Source organism: Anas platyrhynchos, chromosome 1, assembly GCF_047663525.1.
Source record: "Anas platyrhynchos isolate ZD024472 breed Pekin duck chromosome 1, IASCAAS_PekinDuck_T2T, whole genome shotgun sequence".
Taxonomy (NCBI): domain Eukaryota; kingdom Metazoa; phylum Chordata; class Aves; order Anseriformes; family Anatidae; genus Anas; species Anas platyrhynchos.
In genome coordinates this window covers 65,801,532-65,819,685 of record NC_092587.1, presented here as the reverse complement: position 1 = coordinate 65,819,685, position 18,154 = coordinate 65,801,532, and the positions used below count along the sequence as shown (strand labels likewise).

The following is an 18,154-nucleotide window of genomic DNA, read 5'->3' as shown; positions in this document are numbered from 1 at the left end:
CCAGACCAGGTTTCCCAAAGCCCCATTCAGCCTGGCCTTGAACACCTCCAGGGATGGGGCATCCACAGCTTCTCTCTGGGCAACCTGTTCCAGTGCCTCACCACCCTCATAGGAAAGAATTCCTTCCTAAATACATATATGTACACACAGATGTGCTCCTGTCAAGCAGCTTTAAGCCTTCCTAAAGCAAACACCTCATTTGGGACTCAAGGCAAAATAAAAAATAGGCCATGTGAACTCACAGCTTTGTCCCAGTCTAGCCTGTGTTTTATTTCATTGGACCATGCTTCTTTGGACTTCCAACGAAAATTCATCATTAGCAAACCAATCAAGTAAGTGCAGTTCACACTTAGCATCAGAAATAAATAAATAAATAGATATTTTTGGAGGTTTTTCCAAGTCACATTTCCTGAGTTTCTGTTCTCAGACTGCTTCACTTCCATCTACATGGGCTTATCCAAACCACTGAATCTGTGAGGAAAACCCAGTGAACAACCTGGAATAAAGATCATCTGGTTCCAACCCCCACGTGAATAACAGGGAAACACTGACATGCAGCCTTTCATAGGACGTTGTCCATGCCAGTTCACGACTTGGAACTGCACCTGAAAGGCTCAGGCCTTTAAATATATCTGCTTGGGTAACTTTTGAAACAGCCTTTGAAGCTGTAGGTATCTGTTTCAGCCCATCTCTCATATTCATGATGTAATTCAGCAGTGGGAAAGGAGCACTACACCATCCTGGAGGTGCTAGCAAACACCCAGCTTGCTATTGCTAACACTGCAATATAATAAAATGCATGCAGCAGCAAGACTTATTATCTCACAGCCAGCCAGTTGCAATGGAAAGTTACCATTTGCCTTTATTCCCTCAGGCAGGCTGAGTGTCAGTATGCCTTTTCCACTCCTTTCACTTCCTTCCTCATCTTTCTCCTACTGCACATTGACATAAGAGTCAGGCAGAGCTTTCTGTTGACATTTGGATTTGCATATACAGGTCCCACCCCCGATCCTCAGAGACATTTGTCTATCATTTCCCATTAGGAGACAAAGGAAGAAACAACACTTAGCTGGGAGCTGCTGGCACAACCACTGGTTCTCATGTTAGAAGGATTGACCCTTGACTCCCCCCTTCAAGTGTCCTCTGAAATATTTCAAGTATGTTGTCCCCAAAGATCAGAAGATACTGAAATATTATTCATATACAGGCTAGAGTTGAAATCCTGGTCCTGTCCCTGGCAGACTTCCCAGAGACCTCAATCAGGACTGGATTCCACCCTAGCAGGCCAAGTTCATCTGTGATATATGATACAAAGGATCAGTGAGCTTACCTTGCATGTCAGACAGTGGTATGCTCTCAGATTGTGCCAATATAGGCAACTTCATCCTCTCATACACTTGTGCACACAAATGTAAAGGCAGAATTTCTTTAATTCTAGCAATGCTAATTTAAGAGAAAGAATATTTTTTCTCATACTGTCATGACTGAGGTAATAGCCTCTTCTGCAGATATACAGGGCAGCTGAAAATTGCATCAGCTTTTACTACAGTTTAATGAGTATATATCCTAGGTAATGGGAAAGAGACCCAACCCAGAAGTACAAAACACTCTGAAATTAGAGGGATTTTATGTCTACAAAACTGTGTGCTTAGACCCAAGAAAAGATCTGACTTACATTCACTGCACTTGAACACTGGGAAGCAGGTTCATAAGATATCATTCACTGGTTACCCTTATCTCTCAGCTACTTTTACCGGGAAAGACATTCAGTTTCATCATACTAATGCAATCACAAGAATGCCCACATCATGCATTAACTTCTCCTGCAGGCTTTGCCGCAAATCTGTGGCCTGACTGTTGAAATTTGTGGCAATGCTCTGGCGGGTGGCCAGCTTCACATCCCACTAAAATCTCTGAGAGTGGAAAAACAATGCCCAAGCCAACACTTTCCAGCCAGGAGCTGTTTGGTTTTTCATAACAGGAAACAACCGACAAACATCACCAAGAAACAGGTTAGATCCAGCTCAGATGGCCAAGACCATATTAATGATAGGGAATGTATTTCCTCTTGGCCTGTACAAGCAAAGCTAATTTTCCCATCGATTTCTACTAGAGGGGAAAAAAAATAAAATAAATAAATAAAAACACAGAGGCAGGACAAGCCACGGGAGCAGAAAGCATGCAGGGGGCTCTTGCCCAGCAGTGCTAGTGGCCCAGAAATGCAGGCAGATGTGATGCAAGGCAGGGTGTCCTGCCTCGTGCACGGAGCAGCAGTCCCAGCTCTGGCAAAAGGTCTGGACTAAAAGCTGAGCAGGCATCAGCCAGGGAAAATGCTGCTCTGTCCAACTGCAGGAGCATTTCTCCTGCACTAGAACTGGCATGGAAGCCAGCAGTAGCAGTGCAGCTCTCCATACTTGCCTTTGCAAGAGTTTCACCCTCCCAGGCACAGAGCTGATCAGTGCCAGCAACCTGTAGCAATGGGAAGTATTAGCCTCTGCCTCCCTGACTTCTCACTTCTCCCACTCCGCTCCCATCCCTCTCATTTGTGCTTTTCTCCTGTCCTACCCTCGTGCCACCCCTGCTGACCTTCATGCCCACTTGTAATATTTCAGCAATACATTATGTGAACTTATCTGTGTCCAAATAGGTTTCATGAACATTTTAGTGCACTATTCACACTCTTCCTCTGCATCTCTCGGGCCTTGAATTAAAAAGCCAGAGTAATACCATTAAAAATAATAAAATGTCCAACTAGGTCTAAGGTAAAGTTCCAACAGCAACATTTACTCAGCCAGACTGAAAACTCCACGTGTTTTCTGGAACACACTTTAAATACAAAATCATGATATATTAAGCTACATAGTCAGTCATAAAAAAGTAATAGAAAATAATATGAAGGTACAATGCAGCCAGCTTACTGTGGCTTCATATTTGTATTTTCAACTATTTTTTCTTTTCCTGTTAAAACATGAAGCCTTAAGATTCAGCTCTGCCTAGTGCTGCGTGTCATAAACTCTAATGAGAGTTGAGGGCTTTCTGTTTCTTGCTCTACTGAACAAGCAATAGGCAGCAATACCAAGTATTAGTTGTCATCCCTACAGATTTAAGGGAAAAAAAAAAAAAAAAAAAAAAGAAAGAAAGACAGAAATACCTTTAAAGTTCTTTGGTTTGCTGATCTTAGTACTCATCCCTTAAGAGATATTAAGCATTTTGAACCTAAACAGTTCCTCAGGAGAAATGAAAGATAAATACCGAAGGTCCTGTCTGTTGCTCTAGAACTTTAATTAATACATCTTCCCTCCCAGTTCCTGTACATTTACTTTGCAAAGACACTATGTATGTCACCACAATATACACATTTTAGCCAAAAGTTGGTGCTACTCCATGACAGAACATCATGGAAATCTGTGGAAATCCACCAGGAATTAAATCAGGTGCTGAACTTTATATTGGGCTTTTCCAGCTCAAATTTTCAAAGTAATCTTAACAAATGAAACCCCAATTGTTCCATCCAAGTGGCTCTACCAATTTATCTCTAATAAGCAGTACTTCTGTGTCTTTTTAGTTAAGAATCAATGCATGAGGTTAGTGACAGCTTTAAAGGGGTGAGGTAGGGCAACAAAAACCGCAAAGTCTTTTGACAGGAGAAGTCAAACAGGGTGCCACAAAATAGCAGTTCAGCAAACCATTTGCCATATTTGAAATTTAAATCATTGGCCTATCTTCATGCCGGGTTTAGCTGAAAGCACGGAAACACTGACACACCACAAACAACAAGCAGAAGACGGGACAGCAATGAGGCTTTGTTACAAGAGAAAACTGACCAGCAAGATGATACTCACATGCTGTGCATGAGCCAGCATAAAATCTGACACTGCAAGATTAGGATATTTCCAGTTACCCTCATAAGACTTGCACGGAGAATCTGTGAAGTAATCTTGACAATAATCTGACTACCTAGACATTCATGCACAAACGCTTGTTGCCAGCACACATGGTGACTGCAATACATTGCTACATCAGTAAAGTGTGCAACTTTCCCTTCTCAGTGAAACAGCAAAACTTTTAACAGAGCCTCAGATAAACAAGACAGGTGAGGCCCTGACAGTACCCTGTACACTTAATGCTGAGAGCACACAGGCATACACACTGTCTCTGTATGAATGTGACAAAGGAAAGTTACACTTGAAACCTGTACCAAGAGAAAAAAAAATCCATTTTTTAATTTTTTTAGGAACTGTGCTTCAGACAATGTCTGTGTGGTCCAGAAACAAAAATGTTTAATTTTTCTTCAAAAAATAATGAAAAAAATCTCTGCATCGTGCATTATCTACTACCTTTTCCCTAAGACATCTACCTTAGGAACCCGAACCCCTGTGGGGGCTCCTCCAACCTCTCTCTTTGCCATATTAGGTTCATCCAGCTCAGAATGGGAGACAGAGCACACAGTCTAATTTCTAAGCACTGAAAGAACATGAAGCACACTTTTCACAGTTGAGAGACAAAGCTAGGTTGTTTGTATACAAAGTGTTGGCCAAAACCAAAACACAAGGCTGAAAGTGGAGGAAAGACAACTTCCATTCTGTTTGCAAATGCTCAACAAATAGGGAAAGCAGATTATGTTTGTTTACTAAGCAAATTATTTTTCACAACACAGTAACCTCATCTTTAGCAATGGACTTGCTAGAAAAAAATCAGCTGAACTCTACCTTAAAGTTGCATGCCACCTTCAAAATGATGCAACCAGAAACACAACTGCAGTTATGATTGACACATGCACAGAAGCCTCCTCACAGTGGCTACTTCACAACTCACAAGATCTGATGATACAGCAGGGTGGCAATCTGAAAGGATACCCTCCCTATTCAAGGTGTGGAGAAGGCGTTATGAAGTCAACAGAACAGAAGGTAAGGAGAAGAAAAGAGGTCTGAGAAAAGAAGTACAATCTGGAAAAAGAATACAGAAAAAGATCAATCTAAATTCCCTATCATAATCTTTGAGACCTTAGAGGATTTTTACGATTCATACCCAACACAGAAATCCTGAAAATAAAGTTAGTACCATTAGTACCATTAAGGTGAACAAAGGAAATAAATCCAGATCTGAAATTCATAAATAAACATGAGTAAATTGGCCAGATTTTCCAGTGCTTACCTGGACCAAATCAAACTTTACAACTTGTAAATACTGACAAGTGTCACTTTGGATATTATTAAACATAAGACAGGTTGGTCAGCAGTTAAATCCTTTCTCCTTTGCTTTTCTAATGCTGAAAGCAATTGAAAACATGGGACATGCTTCTTGATGTACCCTAACTTTTTAGGAACAAAGTAAAAATGCTAGTTACATAGCTGACACTGCATTTCAGGCACCCATATACCTTCACACAAAATAAGGTAAAAAAGCAAATGCATGGACATTTACAGTCTCATAAAAGACAAGCATAATATATTCTAAAGCAGCTGTTAAATGATATTACTTGCAACACACTGTAAATGAAAATCCACAGAAAGATGGCATCAGCTCTTCTCCTGGCCAAGACTCCTCAGCATAAACTCATAATGTACATCTTTGAAACCAAATGGAGTCACAAAGAAAATTAGGAAAACTCTACCCAAAGTGTTGCACAGGGAATATATATGACTACAAAGTCTGAAGGATGTATGCATGCTCCAGAGTGGGCAGATCTGAGCTTTTACTATTTTACTATCTATGCTACTGCTTTAAGTCCATATTATTTTGGCATTTGCACTTAAAGAAAAAAAAAAAAAAGAGAGAGAGAGAGACAGAAATATCTTTGGAGATGACTAAGCAGTTTCTTGATTTCTATTAAGTACCAAAAAGCAGTCCCGCCAATTTATTAATATTTAAGTTTCTACAACTTAATATGAACTTGGTTCCAAGAACTACATAGGTCTCCTTAAAGTATGTGTAGCAATAAGTCAATGCTGTGCCAGCTGGCAGATTAAACAAGCTATTAAAATAGGCTCCTACTGAATTTAAAGGATTGTTTTTCATCTTTTCCCTCTCTATTCCTCTACATCCAGATGTATTATTTAGGGAATATTTTCCAGTCTCAGTAAGAAAAGTAAAAGAAATGCCCTTGGCACTTAAAGAGTTTTTCCTCCAATGTGGTCTCCTGCTGCACTTGGAATTTATTCCATTACTATATGGCTTGCAATGGGCCCAAAATACCTCTGACTATATGAAAAGATAGGAAAAGTGTGTTTGGGGTAGGTACAGTTCTTCATTCAAAAGCAGGGACACCCTGAGGTGACTAATCTTAATGGATCATTATCCTGGAGTGTCATCCCACAACCCACACCCTGCAGCCCCTTGGGCAGGAGACCAGCACTACGATGTGTGCTGTAGTTGGGATAAGCAGAGCATACTCAGATTAAGGACAAAGCCTGGAGCAGGGTGGCAGAGAAGTTCCAGTGTCTCTGCAGGCCCCACAGGACTTCAGCGGTGAGAAAAAAAATCTCTGGTAAAACCCTGTAAATTCACAGAACCGAGGTCTACAGCATATCGTTTTTCCTTCAGAGGTTCAAATGCTTATTTGAACTTTTTTAAAACTATCTGAACTTCATGACCTAGCAGTATTCATGGGAAGAACAAGTCTAGAATAAACTATGGTATTAAACCAGCTCTAGCGTAATCTGTAGCAGTGCAAGTTATATAATGGTATTTCAAATAAAAACAACCTTTATAATAATATTTCAGAGAAGACCTTTGAAAGATCGGGTGGGGGGAGGGTAAAAGTTTTCTCTCAGTATTTCAGTTCCTGTGTTGTGAAATGAGTTCAGTCCTGTAAACTTGCTACTGAACTAGAAAATCAAAAGGCCATTAAACCAAGTATCGGCACACAGCCAGAAGCTGAGATAGTCAGGTTTGGAGCTTGCCTATGACTCAGAGCATCTCCTCTCTCAGGAGCAAGAAGCCCTCCCAGACTCCTGCTCAGGCCCTGTCTGGTCCCACAGAGTGAGTGGTCACCTTCCTACCTGGCAATGATCTTAGTCCACACACTGACTTCAGAATTTGGCTCCATTTGATTTACTGAAATTGTCTTGGGGGTCACAAATCACCCTTGCCCTCTTCTTTAGGGGCAGCTTAATTCTTAATTGCATAAAGCTAAAGTGTAAAAACAGTATTTTGTATGTGTTCTTTGTTTCTAATACCCAGTATCCGTAAGGGGACTCCCTTGCTTGGCTAGCAGTCGGGATTCATTAGACCTTTTATGATGATTCTTTCTGGTGTGCAGATATATGATGAATCTCAGATGTTTAAATACCATATAACAGTGCTCCATTGACCTTGCTGAATACAGTTGGAGGGAAAGAAAGGTAATTTTCCTCAAAGAAATGTTAAAAATGTGTCTCCACTACAGCACAGATGCAGAGGATAAAGGAACTCCAGAGGGATTAAAATATTTTAGATTAATTTGGAAGAAGGCCACATTGTGTAAAGCCTGGTTAGTTTGGGCCTTTCCAATTCCACGCCACATAAACAAACCCATTTAAACTGCATTTGCTAGAAGGAATGTTTAAAAAAAAAAAAATCCCCTGAAGTAGTTGTAACTCAAATCACCTCCAGTTCTGGATTCTCTTCTTACCGTCTAAAGAACAAACACATGTACAGCCTAACAAGAGCTTGTGCAGTTGCTGTATGATTCATACTGCTTGAAAATTAAGTCATTTAAGTAAAGGGATCCTGGCATCCTCATGCAAGGTTTTAAAAGTGAAACAAGTTTAGAGATGGTTGGTTCTGGAGGCTACTTCCATACTTTGAACAAGATCATTGCTTATAGACACTGTTTCCTCCATCAACGTGAGCTCTGTTTTAATAGGGAGACTCAATGTTTTGATATGCTTCATATCCTTTATTGGTTTTGTTGCAATGTTTTTATTCCTCTTTTTTCTTGTTTTGTTTTTAAATGAGAAGGGTGGGAAATCTTTGCTTTGGTTTTGGTAGAACTAAAGAAAAGTAGAAAGGGAAGGGAAAAGAAGAAAAAGAAAGGAAAAGAAGGAAAAGAAGAAAAAGTAAAAGAACCTGCATTATTAACACAACAATATAAGGATTACCCTAATGTTTAATTCACCTGTATGTGAAAGAAGGAAGTCCTTAGCATTTACTCATTTTTAAGGACCGAATTTTGCCGTTTTTACTAACACGGAACGGAGTTTTTGCCTGCAGAGGCTTCCAAAGAGACAAGTCACAGAGCATGGTACTAAATAACCATGACAAGTAAACAGTTTCTGACCCTTATGAGTTAATGAAGATGAGAAAAAGGTATATGAGGGTTGCAGTGAGCCAGCAGGAGGCCTAAGAGCATGAAACATTGTGCATCTTTTTGCAAGATCATCTTCTACAAAACAGGGGGCACTTAAAGGGACTTTCCTTATGATAAACTACAAATTGACATGAGGAATACTCTCCTATCTGCCAAGTAAATGCAGGGTGCTCTCCAGTGGTCCCAGTCCTCCTCTAGTTCTTGAAATTGTCTGCCCAAAGTGGACACGAGGCAGCTGGCACAGCCAAGACAAGACATTGTTTGTTCTCTCCCAAATACCTGTAACGGATCCAGTATTTTTCACCACTGAATGTGACTGTCATATAGGAGAATATAGCAACTTTTTTGAAGTTCAGAACAGTAGAACTCAGCCGTTTAGAATACAAAATGAGGGAAAATGCCATTCTCATTACATGTACTTGCAGAGAATAAAAAGGTTAATTTAAATCCTGGGATTTGAAGGCTAGCATCCCTTCTCTGATTGAAATTAGTATGAGATGTTCTGCATATGATATTGCAAGAGGTGCTATGATGATTCTGACGTCATAAATATAAAACTCAACTGCAGCTATCATAAGCTTGATAGCACATCATTCATCTGCTACACTGCTACTGGTTCAAGCTTTCCATGTGATCTTTTCTCCTGTAGATTATTAGAGTGCATTAGTGATAAGTATGTTCTTCAGCATCTCCCGCCTGTTTTTAGTCTGATTGTGTCTATAACCAGCACTGTGCTTTGCAGATATTTTCAGCTTAATGCCAGCACTGGTGATCATTAGCCTAAGAAACTATCATACCCATACCAAAGGGAGGTATGATATCATACCTCCCTTTTTAAAATTACCCAATTGATTCAAAAAGAGTACATCTATTATCTGTAACAGTAAATTTTGAAATCTTAATAATGTTTTACTGTCTCTTAGTAAAGTGGCAGAAGTGAGATAAGTTCAATCGCTTAATAAATCACATTGTTTCAGTTTAGATACATGCTACAGCCAATTTTATATTGCCTGAGGTAGTCAGAGGATATGCTAAGGTCATACAGATACACAGTGGGGACGCAGATACAAAGTGATGTAAAGTCACTCAAATGTTCTTGCTCAGAGCCATTTCAGTTTGAGTAAGCTTTATGAGCTCTGGAAACAAGGAAAGTCCCCGGCTGCTTCCACACAAAGCTCCTCAGGTGCATCAGCTCTCAATGCGCCTGGCACCCATCCTGTGCAGGCACTGGATGCGGTAGGGGAGAAGTGAGATCAGACCAAGACGTGACTGCATGGAGCTGGCTCTTGTGTCCCTGCATCTGCATTACAACTAATTCACCACCTCAATACATGTAAGCTATACGCAGTTAATGCTAACAAGTAATCAGCTGTTGATTGTTAGTTTGTTAAAGACTTTTGTATGTAGGCTTAGTTTCTATGGAATTAAAAAAAATAATAATAAAAAATCTAGTAAGGAAAAATAGCTGGTGGGAATCAATCAATAAAAAATAATTAATGAAACTAAATTTTACTTTGAGATTTGTGATTTCAGTTTTGCAGACTTCTATTGGGTTCGCCTTTTCAATGTTTTCTTTGTGCTTGTAAAGAAAATAGCACTTAGATTATGCTCCATTTTAACACAAGGAAAAAACATGACAGAGATTTGTCTTTAAGTGATAAAACTAGCAAAAATAGAACACTTATGATAACCCTGCCTTTGAAAAACATCAGGAAAAAGCTCCCCCAAGCTCCACAAACATGTTGCAGACTGCACATGTCACATAACTATGGACTACAATTTTTTGCCTGAGGCTCCCACATTTAACAAAGGGAAACACTGCTTTCAACAAAAGATGCTATTCTAGTTATGTGCCCTTTTACCCTGTCAGAGAAACAGCTGGTATCATAAAGTCACAGCTAATTTGTATCATGTCTGTGCTAACAGTCAGATTCAGTTTGTATCAAACTTTCAAAGTTGGACTTAATACCGGTTGATGGATGACAGCTTTTCTTGCTTTCCCCTTCTCAAAACATATTTAAACATTGCCCCACATAAAAATCCCCAAAATTCAAAATGCAAATGGAATCCTTAATGTATCACATAACAGGAATATACAAAAATGTTTAAAATTAACAAGTTAAAATTCCTGAAGACGGGTGAGAAAGTTACACCAACATTTCTGAAGATCTGTGACAAATAAATAGAGCTGTAAGACAGACATGTGGGTACCAAGCGTAGCAGAAAAGAATTTTCTCAAAAAAAAAAAAAAAAAAAATCACTTGCCTCAGGTAATCTTTTGCATTTTGGGGTATCTGTTCTCCTAAAAATATTTCAGCCTGCCTGCAGAGACTTTAAGGGCTTTTTCAAGGTCAGCACTCAATTCAGGGAAGGCCAATTTTACTTTTCTTTCTTTTTTATTTTTTTTTTAAGGGACCTGTTTCTCATTTACACTATTAAATGTCATCTAGTCTCATTTTAAGATCCCCGAATGCCTGAGCTGTGTAAAGGGACTTTAGTGGAAGTGAGAGTCAGTCCAAAGACTTAACAGCTCCAAACCCACAGCGCTCATGTGAGAAAGAGCTGCAAAGATCAGGCTCTTCTTGGAAAACAGACATAGGGGAACTTCCAGACTTCGGAGAGTTCAAGCTCAGTTCAGATAAATATCTAACAGCGCTGGTGCACTTCTGAGGCTATCCTCCACAGCACCTGAGTCTACAACACTAGCTTCAGACAAGATATTCCTTTGAGACTTCATATACTTCCTGTTTCCCAATGACCTAGAAGTATTTGACCAAGCCTCTTTCCTCCCATAATCCAAAACCATCATCAAAATGTATACAAGATCTCACAACATCCTGAGAACAGGGAAATACTGTTTTGGTGTGGGTTTTTTGATTGTTTTGATAATGCTGTGCAGTAATATGATTATTGGGGTTCTGAACAATTGTCCCTGGGTATCTGAGAGATCTAAGTACTCCAAGTGAACAATATCCCCGGCAAGTTCAAAGCAGCAGTATCAGTAATGCAGTTTTTAGGTGGCAGAAGAGCTTATTGCAACTGAGCTAAGAAAGAGCAGTTGTCAATGAAGAGTGAAGAATCCCAGCTCCCTGCCTATCTTTCCCTCAGTGCATGCATTTCCTGCCTTAGAAGGTTAATATTGCACAGAAGACAGTAAGATACAGCTTCTGCTGTGCCTAAGCTGTGCTTGGCACTGCTTTCTGAAGGACTCCTTGCCAGCTAACAGAGCCAAAGCACAGCATGCTCCTGCCACATCCTCTCCAGTGAGCTATATCTGCTCCCTACCTACTGGGAAGATGCAGATAATCAACTCCACTCCCTTCACTCCGAGCACAGCAGTGAATCTGCCCCTACATATGATCCTTGTGCTTGTTCAGATTTTTTCTTCTTCTGTTCTTAAACCTCTGTCTGGCAAGGCACGATTTATTAGAAGCAGATTTCTCTTCCACTACTCAGTGCGTCAGTTTTACAATTCCTAGGTGGTGTAATTCCTGGAAAATAAAAAATGTTCTTCATCCAAAATTTTGGATGAGTCACAGCAGGTTTACTTGTTTTGGTTCACCCTCAAATGAAGCATAACTTTATACATCTAAATGATGCTCTGGTTTTGTTTCAGCTGCAAATTTATTTCAAGCGATAAGACTTTCCTAGAAAATGATATGCACAAACGGGGCTCAGCAGCCACTGAATGGCAGTCATCACATTTTTCTGGGACTGTGGATTGCATCAGGAAGAAAGACGCTATTACTTTCTAGGCTTGATCCACTGGTATTAAACTAAACAAAACTCCAAACAGTAGGCTTTTATAGCTTTTCAAGAATGCAATGCTACACAAAAACTATCAGGTTCTCATCACATCAAAAAATGTCCCAGCTGCAAGTAGAGGTTGCCTGAAGTTCCAAAAACTATGGGGAAACTCAAACAAGGTTTAGTGCTGCATCTCCATACAGCAGACGATAGACGAGAGAAAGAAGACCCTACATTCATCTTGGTGTAACTCACCACAATCAAGCCACAGAAATATTAGGCTTTGGAGATTATACAGAAATGCCTTCAGTCCTGAATATCAATGAGAAAAGATGACCAAAACCTTTCTTACACAATGTTTCCCAATGGAAAGTATCTTGCTTTAACAAAATGTACATTTCCAAACAAGATAAAAACCAGTCATCATTAGCCAGTGACTTTGAACCTTAACCTTATACAGTATCACTTCTTTTTGAAAGCAATTTATACAAGCACATCACAATTTGTTTTCCAAAGTCAGACATAGCTGTACTCAAGAATAAACAGAAGAGTTACAGAACTGTCACATTAATACTAAACTATATTAATGCATTTTATACTCAGATAAAGAGATGTGCTTTGCTTCCAGTACTTTATGGTGATAACACTTGTCTTTTCTTTTCCAAATGGTCCACACCATTTGCTTTAATGTTTTTTCTAAAGGCAACTACTGGTGTTTTTTATGGTATTTACATTCATGTCCCCTAGAGACCATCCTCCCATTGGCCCAGATTTACAGTTTGGAGAAGATTAAATGTGGAAGTTATCATCAGATTTTGCTTTTTCTTCATGACAAGATTCAACCACTTTGACAAGTTCTGTGCAAGTACAATAGGATTTCAGCATTAGACAAATGAGGCTCCACTTGGAGCAGATGAATGAGTCACTGAAGGACAGTGCATTTTCAGACACAACTTGTGCATCAAAATACAGCATCAGATCAGAAACACACTGAAGTACAAGTCTCAGTTTCAAGCAACTGAAGTGGGTTGTTTCAACATCACAGTTGCTCAGATGCATCTAGAAGTACAACTCCAGCTGCTGAGCTGTCAGAAAAACTCTGGAGGGCAGTCAGTGCTCTTTGCATGTCCTATTCTAAGCAATAGGGTAGAGAACACTTGCATTTCTAATCTCACTGATTTTTGGAAAAAATATCTTCCCTCTCCTTGGGTCAAATTTTTAAGGAATTTAGGTACCTTATGAAGGTACCACCCAAGAAAGAATGCAGGAACTTAAATTCAGTGATCTCACTAGAAGAATCCTTTCATGGGAAATTTTAGAATGTTTAGTCTCGTTCTGAATCAGAAAATTCCTGATTTAGGAATATCAAAATTTCTGTCTGCAGTCTTAAATGTCCCCTCTAAAGCTAAAAATAATGCAGAACTCCAAAAACAGCAATCGGCCTGCAACAATTATTAGTCCATTCAGCACTTACACAAACCTTCTCTGAGGTGTACATAAAGTTAAATTTGCTTCCCCAAGGACAACAACAAAAACAGTTAAAATGGGCCCAGACCTAGCATTCCTGATAGGGGGGAGGATGCTGGAGATGAAAGGAAATGCAACCAGTGTTCAGTCTGTAGCCATGTCCCTCTCCTCCTCCACACCGCTCTTGCCAAAAAGAGGAAGAATGGAGCAGAGATACATAGGCGGCCAGGCACATGAAAAGCATGTTCAGACATCAGTGAGAATAAGAAGCAAAGTGTACCCTGAATTCACTGAAGATGAAGGTACATCAGGGAGTTGCCCTGACCCTGGTGCAATATTTGTGACCCCACCAGACTGCTATCATAGGCATTGCTTAAACTCTGAGCCAGTCTTCTCTATGTCTCCAGTCTGGAATTTCCGTATATTGAGGGGGTGAAGTTTATGTACATTATAAACACTTCCTTTAAAAGGTTTGTGAGCCCTTACATTTTTCGTTGGCTCTGACAGTGAAAGAGCATTTAAGAAAAAAAAAAAAAAAAAAAAAAGGCTAAGTCACACGTGTTGGAAATAGTCAGCAAACATGATTACTTGGACTCTCACAGACCCCCCAGAGCCCACACTTGCTCTAAAAAGAACAGAAGACACAAGTAAATATGATTTAAGACTCTCATAGCAAGCAGAAAACTTGCTGAAATCCAATGAAGAAATAAAAATAGCTACTAGAAGAACAGCCAAATGTCCACAAAATGATTATGGTAAAATTCAAAGATCTCGATTTGAAGATAAAATTAAAAATAAAATCCTTTAAATCTAGTATCTGTTCTAAAGAAAGACTGTGGTGACAGTGGCTCCAAAGGAATAAAAGTCCTGCCCACTGGTTTTGAATCAGCCTCCAAAACGGCAGGCAAGCATGGGGAGGTGGGGGTGTGGAATCTTTACAGAAGGAAAAATCCTTACAGAAGGAAAAAAAAATGCAGAAATACCATCGGATTTCCTCTGGCAAGGAAATCTGAGGTAAATACTTTAATCATACTCGCAGGAAGGCAATCAGAGGAAATATTCCGAACCTTTCAGTAACCAGATGCTGATGAATTCAAACTGATGACTGCAGAAACAAGAGGTGATCACTGTAGATAAATAAAAGTAAAGAAACTTGTTTAGCAATAGCACAGTAATTGCACATATGAAAAAATACTCTTCATATGCCTTTGATGAACTTGTCTTTAGCAAAACAAAACCAAAAACTTTAGTATAAAACAGAAATAATAAAATAGAACAAAATAAAAAATTTGCAAGGTTGATAAAACCACTATCAACAGCTCTGTAACCTAGAGACCAACAACTGATTTCTCAAAAGCTCTCAAAATCACTAAAACTAAAAAAGGTCCCAACTAAGATACTAAGTAGAGGAAGACTTTTCCATTTTAAAGATGATTGAGATGGTATGAGAAAGACACTGAATGGGTTTTAAACACTAAATGTTGTTTATTTTCATACAAGAACTATGGTTCAAGAAAGAATTAAAAAATCATGAATGACTGTTTCATCAGCTATGAGATATAGTAGTAGCCTGGATGCAACCTCTAGATCAGAAAGTCCCAAAGCAGAAGTTGCCACACTCTTGGAGAGCACATTCCATGCCCGTCTCCTTTCATTTGCTTTACTGTGACAATCTCAATGTCTCAGAGAGAGGATACTAATCTGGAGAGACCTTTGCTTGGACCCAGCATGGCCACATTTCTGTAAATATCAGTTCAGAGAGTTCAAAGAACTGAAGAGTTCAAATCTTTATTCAAAGGCAGTACAACAATTTGTGGGTGATCTAGTAGAAACTCCTAATGGATACTAAGAAATATAGAAAGAACAGGCTTCATTGAAGCAGAATGAGTTTTCTCTGAAGACTTACTCTTCATTGAGCTACCAACTTGGCAGTATACACACACAGAGCAGTGAAAATAGAAGCTAAGCTTTCTTCAGAATGCTATGCATGATCCATTCTCTTTAGACCCAAGGACCTTCATACAGAACATGCCAGTGCCAGAGAAAATACCAAAAATAGGCTTCAGTGATTTTAAATATAATTTAGGATTAGAATGTGGGACCATAATTAATATTAGTTTCTGGTTATTCATAGGAAACTCACAGACTTTGTGGGACTTGATGTAATTGAGAGAGATGTAATCTATTCAGCAATTTCAAAAATGGTTTTACAGTCTGATCTCTGGGTTTTATAGACACCTGTCTGATTTAGAATTACTGAAAACCTTGGGGTTTTTCAAAAGCAAGATTTTCATTCATTCCATTTTAAGTTTCAATATTAAATTCAAAAGAGATTAGATTAGATTAGATTCAAAAGAGAAAAGAGATATGATGAATAATTCGTACAGTTACTATGCATATAACTCATAGCAGAAGAGAGCAAGGTGAGAGGGACACTGAGAGCCGAAATGAACAACCAAGAGCTTCAAATCATCATCATCTCACTGGTTAATCCTGCTTACACGCAAGACAAGTCTGGGCTACATCAGTCCACAGAGCTCTGACTCATATATAGCATAAAAGCCCTTCCAGGTCACTGAATTCATTCAAACATTTTCAGCAACCAGAAAAGCTGACTTTGCCCATTTCTGTTTTTTAGTGTGCACCACTTGACATTCATCAAACACAGTCTGAATGTCATGAAGGTATGCATTCTGTGGGGTCCTGGTTATAACAGGCTTTTTCTACTTCAAACTGTTTGCTTTCTTCTAAACTCTTCAAGAGTTAAAAGAGAGAGCGAGAGAGAGAGACAATCCATGTATGATTTTTTCTTTCCCACAGCAATAAAGCCCTCTTCTGCTATTTTCTTTGCAGTTGATCTGTCCTAAAGCAACATTTTTATGAATTGAGCTCAACATAATTTCTGACATGAATAAAATCACTGAATTATATTTTCTCAGTATTGCTGTCCCAAAGAACCTCTATCACACCACAGTTCCACTGTGAGCTGACTACGGAGGGCTGAAAACATTTTAACAAACAGGAAATTTCCACACAATTTAAGCATGAAGGAAGTTCAGGTCCAGGTTGAAAAACAGACTTCACAAAGCTAAGCCCTCCAATCCAAGTAACATCACTAGGGTTTGGACACATTTTGGGCTCTAATCTTTTGTGGTAAAATTGGTAGATTTTTTTTAAATCAATTTTTCAGTTCTTTGAATATCCCCAACCATAAACACTAGCTTCACGTTCTGCTCTTATTCATGCAATGGCATTAGCATCATTGCAGACCTAAGCACACTCCCAGCATTGGAAATTCAAGAACACGGTGGAACTTGATTCCCAGCTAATATAGGTACTAGATTCTCAGCTAATGTAGTCAGTTAAATGCAGCTTTAATGTTAATCAAAACATTCTGCTTTTATCAGAAGTTCTTGAAAATGCTTTTGTCAGAAGTATTTTGTGATTTAAGAAAAGAGTGAATTGTTATCATCTTGATTTGACAAACTGGAGAAACTAAGCCACATTCAAGGCCGTTCAGAAGTTGACCTGACACATCTAAATGTGTTTTGTTTTCTTTACGAAAACAACCAACCAAAAAAAAAGTGTGGTTTCATTCCCCCCCCCTTATTCTGTTCATAAATTCAGTTTCATTTCACCAAGTAGCTATGAATAGAAATGAAGTTATAGAGCTCGATTACCTAATATATATTCTGCAGGTGCTCCGTTTTATCCAAATAGCTCAGTGTCCTGCCTCTTGCAACTGGCTAATACCAGATCTTTAGGGTAAAACATAAAAGCAGGGAACATATATAATGATGCTTCCCACAAATACTCTCCCAGCTTACAACAACTTGCAGCTTCCAGAATACCAGAGTCAAAGGTGGAATCTGTGTATTTACTGATCTCCACAGCAGTTTTTTCCTATTATTATTTTCAGTAGCTATGAATATTCAGCAAAATCCCATAACAGTGTCCCATGACATAATTATTTGCTATGTGAAGACACAGCTCACTTTGGGCAGGCAAATAAACCTTCATACTGACACTTGGGCTCAGCTATGCCACTTCCCAGCTGAAAGTTCACTCACCTAATGTGCAGTTAGGTGTGGTATGCAAATAGAAAGTGTTCCTCGTTGCACAACATATAATGGAGCAATCGCAAATTACCCAACAGCAAAATATTTAAGAAGCTGCTTTAGAATTAGCACAACTGGGTTTTAGTCCCAGTTACATATTTAATCATTCAAGAAAGAGAAATACCATCAGTAGGGGAGAATGGAAGCACCATAAAGAATAGTTGGAGAGTACACTTTAAAACTCCTTTAGACAAAGGAGGTAATCCAGTTTATCGGATTCTGAGTTATTAATCTATTAGGCAAAAGGATTCCCTGGATCTTAAAAAATATCATTTCACTTCACAGAATCGCAGAACAGTTCAAATTGCAAGGCACCTCCGGAGATCATCTAGTATAATTCCCCACTCAAAGCAGGTTGCCCAGAATCATGTCCAGCTGGGTTTTGAGTATCTCCAAGGATGGAGACCCCACAGACTCCCTGGGCAATCTCTTCCAGTGTTTATCATTTATGATTTAAAAACCTCTTATGTTTAAATAGAATGTTCCGTATTTTATCTTGTGTCCTTTTCATCGTGTCCTTTCACTGGGCACC

General features: G+C 39.1%; 1 protein-coding gene across 15 annotated transcripts in view; it reads right to left on the bottom strand.

The window, feature by feature from the left end:
• CALD1 (caldesmon 1) overlaps nucleotides 1–18,154 on the bottom strand; it is a 247,356-nt gene that overhangs the window by 100,621 nt on the left and 128,581 nt on the right. For 4 of the 15 annotated variants that reach the window (XM_005017093.6, XM_072040359.1, XM_072040346.1 and 1 more), the window contains exon 3: nucleotides 14,572–14,631. The exons of the other annotated variants lie outside the window; for them this stretch is intronic. The gene's annotated coding sequence lies outside the window, so the exon portion shown is untranslated. The remainder of the gene's footprint in view (nucleotides 1–14,571; nucleotides 14,632–18,154) is intronic. 15 annotated transcript variants of the gene reach the window in all.